Consider the following 6,050-nt stretch of genomic DNA (forward strand, 5'->3'; position numbering starts at 1 on the left):
TTATTCCGTCTTTTGATAAAATCAAGATGAACATGAACTAATCGATAACCCGGACTTATATTCCCGAAGAACAGCCAGGAATTATCAATCACCTCACAATAATCTTAATCGTATGGTAGCGAAACAAGATATTGCGGAATCACAAACGATGAGACGAAGATGTTTGTGATTTCTTTTTATCTTGCCCTATCGGAAATATAATCTCGAGTCAATTCTTTCAATTGAACTCGTATGATAGAAAATGGCAAGATAAGATCGCTCAACTACAAGAGAAGTAGTTTCGTCTGGCTTCACAATCCCAATGAAGTCTTTAAGTCGTTAACCTACAGGGTCTCGAGAAGAAACCTAAGGTTAAAGGAGGATCGACTCTAGCTAAACCAACTAGTATCACACAGGAGGTGTGGGGATTAGTTTTTCCAGTTGCTATAGTTCTCCTTTATATAGTTTTAAAATCAGGGTTTGCAATCAATGCTAGCTTAGTAACAAAGCATTCAATATTTACCGTTAGATGAAAACCTGATTAGATACAAGCTAATATCTTTCAACCATTGGATCGAAACTTAGCTTGTCGTACACAAATGAAATGTATTTCATTTAGGTTTGAGTAACCGTTCCTAAACGTGTACACTTAGTTGGTTCACAAATAGTTAACCAATGGTTAGCCATATGAGCACTTTCATATTAACCGTATTCATCTTCTTCATAACTAGTTCAAATGACTTCAAAAGAACTAGTTGAAGAGTTTTTCAATTGCTTAGGTCTTTATACATAGACACAAAATCAGTTTGATTCATTTGAATCAATTCATGAACATTATAGTCACGGTTTGCAAAGATTGCATTCCTTATAGTTTATTGTTTAAGTTCATGAACTACCAATTTGAGAAAATAACCAGCTTGGTTTTGGTTTCCAAACTCGGCAGAATTTTTCGGGTAGAAAAGTTCCGCCAGTACGCATACCTAAGGTAACTGGTTTACAAGTTTGTAACTACAAACTCAGCAGAAATTTCCGGGAGGAAAAGTTCCGCCAGTACGCGTACGGGTACGTGTACCCAACCTGTCTCCTTTACCAATTCCGTATGTACACGTATACATACACTTGGTTTCCGGTACATGGATTTATACACTAATGTGCGAGCACACTATATATGCTTATATCCATAGATGGTTACATAATCTCAACTCTACATTTCAATCATTGAAACATTCTTCTATAATGTTATAATAGTCATTATTCACAAGTATCGTCATCAAAGCAATTTTCAAGATATTGAAACGTCATCATGACTTTCGTCACGGGTAACGATGAAAATGGTTAAAGCGAAAGCTTACCAACACATATTTCGATAAATAGATAGGCGAGATAAATTCGGCTCGAAATAGCAAATGTGTATGTATGAAAACTATCATACTTATACGATTTTTGTCTCAAGAGTAGAAGATAAAGTAGATATACTTTTGAGTGATAGATAAGTTCAAGTCTCCACATACCTTTTAGTCGGATGAAGTTCCTCTGGTTCCTTGAGTAGTTCTTCGTATTTGTAAGATGATCGCGGTGGAGTCTGGAGCTCAACTACACTTAACTATCCTAGTCCGAGACTTAGCTATAAGTAGACTAGAAATCATGACATATAGTTTTGACAACTAAATTTGACAAACAATCTTGAGATAGCAACGCTTGCGAGTTCGACCGAGCAATGCTCTAACAGTATTGACATCGCAAGTACCTAATATTTTTTTTCTGGTTCCGGTTCAATTACCATTTTGATGCTAGAACAACCTCTTTGTGGACATTTAGAATATATCAAAGGGAGTTGCATCAGACTATGGTTATCCATGAAACATAATGGACAAACCTCTTTTGCTTCCACACATACTATTTGTTTTCCTTTGCCTTTAGAATACATAGTTGACGGTGTTGGTTTAAAATGATTTGGGTAAGTTGTGTTTCTCATAAAAAATGGTATAGTTTTATGTGGTTTATAGGAGGAGTGATAGATGTTAGTATCACACTGTGGGACGTTCTGTTTGAAAAATGTATCCGTTCATAAAGATGATGGGCATTTTGTTTCAAAAATATATCCGTTGATAAAGTTGTTAGCAGCTCTCTTCAAAAAAAAAACGTTGGTAAAGATAAGGGATGTTTTGTTCAAAAAAATATTCGTTGATATAGTTATTGAAGGTACGTTTAAAAAGTATATTCGTTCATATGCAACCTCCTATATATACCCACCCATCCACGTTTCAAAGCCACAACTTCTAGAGAAATAATATCCTACATAAAACTATTGGCTTCACTCAAATTTTCTGAAAAATGGCTCAACCTTACATTAATCTTATAGAGTTTACCTTAGAGGAAGATTTATCTATTTGTCGAAACTTGGTAGGATACTATCCGGCTAGAGGTAAAGAAGTATACAAAATGGTGTTCCCATCCGAACTCACTGGAAGACCATTCATGAAAACTTCTACACTGAAACCGGAAATCCAAATAACTATAATAAAGCTGGGGTTTTTGTATCTGTTAGAGCATTGTTCGGATGAACCACCAAGTGTTGGTATGTCAAGTTTGGTTGTCATATTTTAGTATCAAAACTCATTTAGTGTCGCTTGATTAAATGTACTAGAGTCAACTTCGTTTAGGTTATACTAGAAATTCTGGGAATGTTGAGAAATACAAGTATTACTCTGAAGACCTTAAGATCGTGAAGACATATCGACTACAATGAAGACATCATCCTTCCACTTGAGATTTGTGATACTGACTTGACTTGTTTCCATTCCTATTGTTGCTTTCAAGTCGTTTAAGAGTGAAAACTTAACATGCGAGGTTATATTTAACACTTTAGTATTAGAATTGGTCGTTTTATTAATGATCAAATCGTCAAGGAAGAATATTTGGTTACGAAGTATGACGTTTATCTTTTGAACTTCGTAAATGCGACATCGACATAATCTATGTAACTCGTTACTTGAATGAGTGTTGGATATATGTGTGATTTCATCCTAGGAAACTATGTTTGATTATATATGTTTAAAGGAAGTACATATACGAAACTTGTTTTTAATCGGAAAAAATCAATAGGCGTTTTGGTCCGGGTTTCATCGAAGATCTATTGGATGACCAATTCGAACCTAGGTAAGAACTTTGGTAGAACCAATCTTGACTTATGTTGAGAGTTATGGTAGAACCGATCTTTACCTAGTTTGGGATATATGGTAGAACTAATCTTAACTTATGTTGAGGGCCTTGGTAGAACCGATTCTTACCTATATTGGGATACTTGGTAGAACCGATCCTAGCTTTTGTTGGGAGTCTTGGTAGAACTGGTCCTTACCTATATTTGGAGTCATGGTAGAACGGATCCTAGATATTATTGAGAGTCATGATAGAACTGATCCCTACCTATATTTGGATACTTAGTATAACCGATCTTAACCTATGCTAGGAGTCATGGTAGAACCGGTCCCAATAGAAAAACCGATCCTCTACATTCACCTATTACTTTACGGTTTTGTGTGAGTTTGGAATTTGGGTTTGCTAAAATAGGAAAGTTCCAGATGTCGACATAATTTGAACATGAATATAATTTTTATCTTTTGTTGTTCCAAGATATTCCGTGATACTCAAGGTGATCCCAAACCGAGATATTGAGAATCTTTTAAATAAGATTTTCGATTACATGTTTTTGATTTTCCAGTAATCAAAAACTTGGATAGTTATATTAGTTAAGTGCTAAACTGATAATAGAAATTTTTTATTGAGAGATTTCAGAATTACAGGTTGGATATTAGGTGGAAATATGAAAACCGAAATTAGGTACTTATTGAATATCTTGAGAATATTTTCGGTTTTGGACTTTCCTTGTTGTCCAAACAACCTTGGTCTATAAATAACTCAGTTTGCATTTCTTGCAAACTATCCTAAGAGCCAGCAAACTTCATTCATGTTGTTTCTGGTGGAGTCGTCTATCTGGAGAGAAAAGTGCCCTAATTAGGCGAAATCTCTTACGACCGCTCGTTAAAAGACTTCTATGGGATCAAGAAGCTTTGTGAGTACCGTTGGTGGGAAACCAGATAATTGCATTGTTATTTTATTTTTTGATTATTGATTTGATTGACTAACGATTGTTGAAACTTTCATTGCCCCTAGTTTGATTATTCTTGAGAGCCTTCTCTTTTGACATAAGTTCACTCAAACTAGATCAAAGTATTGACGAGATTTTTAAAACTGTTTTTAGATCTAAAGACTTGTGATCATCTACTGTTAACAAACTTCGTTCTGTGTGTGATCGATCATAAGTGGATTCAAGTTTTGTGTTGTGCGGGTACATAAGAAGGCAATTGAAGATTTAAAGAACAAAAAGATTTTTCTTATTGGTTTTCATATCTCGTGATTTGTGCACACATATTGATCAGTTGAGATCAGACTTAGATCTGATTTATCTTTGATAAATTTGATCATATAGTCGAATAGATTGGCAACTATAATTTGGTGATATTCTTCAGTATTTGAATCTGATAGTTATGAATCTGAATCTAAGTTACTGATTTGGATTGATCTTACCCGACAAAAAAGTTTACTAGTTTAAACGGAAGAGCCTTTGTCAAAACTCAATGATTTTTTTTCTAAAAGATTATTGGAAGAGTTACCAAACAACTTTGTTTCTTTACTATATGGAAGATGATCAAAAGGAGTTGAGTGCTAGAATTTACATCGGTAAAACAACTCAAGATAGTGATTTCTGTCTTGGGATTCACGTGCGTGACCAAACGGTCGTAGACGCGGGGATACTGAGAGAAATAAGTAACTAGGGGTAGATTACTTGGTCTCAACTATAGAAAATTGGCTTTGTACTTTGCATAACGACTTAATTCTAAGAGTATTTAAAACTGCACAAGGTCCCAAGGGTTTTGTACCTTTGTGGTTTCCTCGTTAACAAAATCTTGTTGTGTCATTTACTTTTGGTGGGCCCGGAAAAGGGTATAAAATTGAAGTGAAATGAAACGGGCCTACGGTAATACCGCAAGTGCACGGTCATCAGTTGTAGCTCGTGCAAGTACGGGTCGATCCACAGAGACTGGGTGTGTTTGGAGTTTCTAGCTATTTGGGCTCTAAATTTGCTATTGGGCTTCTAATTGTGCTTTGGGCTTAGTGGGTTTGTTTGTAATGGTGAAGTGCTTTAGGCCTTGGGCCTTTGAATGATGTTGGAATGAACTGTGAACTTGGGTTTTTAGTCTTTGGTTCTAGGCTAGCTGTTTGGAGCAGCAGCAGCAGTGGTGGCTTCAGCAAGGCTGGAGAAGTGAAGGCAACAGGAGCTGGGAGCAGCAACAGGAGAAGAAGCAGACAGCTGCAGTGGAAGGGAAGCAATGCAGCTGTCAGACCAAGATAAGGCTCTAGGCCATGACACTGGCCATGGCAGACTAGCACAAAGGCTAAGTCAAGATAGCTAGCTCTAGGACCAAGCTGAGACAGGGCAAAACAGGGTCAAGGTAGTGCAACAATGCAGTGAGTTAACGTGGGAGAATAAGGCACCAAGCCAAGACAATGACATAAAGAAAACACGAAGCATAGGGCAAGGCTGCAGTGCTTATGTACAAAGTGAGGTTACAGTGACAGTGGCAATGGTGTTGCATATTTACAATGTGGTAATGGCAATGACAGTAGAGAAGTGACAATGCAGCTGGAGTATTTACAAAGGCCAAAAACAATTATGAAACTAAGGTGGCATTTACAATGAATGGTGACATAGTGCTAATGTGATAGTGCAAGCCAAGTAATAACAAAACAGAGATAGTTGCAAACCAAGGCTACAAGCCAAGAGCAGTGGGAGAACAAGGCACAAAGGCAGCTATCCTAAGGCAAAGAGTGAAGAAAGAACAAGATACAAAAAATGAAAGGCAAAGTTGGGAGCCTAGGCATACAACTAGAGTGGGAAGAGAACCAGTTTTCTCATAGTCACTAGTGAGCACTAGTTTCTCCCCACTGCTCAATCAATCCAATGCTTCAAAGGCTTTAACCTAACATTCACACAAAACAGTAAACATCAC

This window comes from Papaver somniferum, chromosome 6 (genome assembly GCF_003573695.1).
Source record: "Papaver somniferum cultivar HN1 chromosome 6, ASM357369v1, whole genome shotgun sequence".
Taxonomy (NCBI): Eukaryota; Viridiplantae; Streptophyta; class Magnoliopsida; order Ranunculales; family Papaveraceae; genus Papaver; species Papaver somniferum.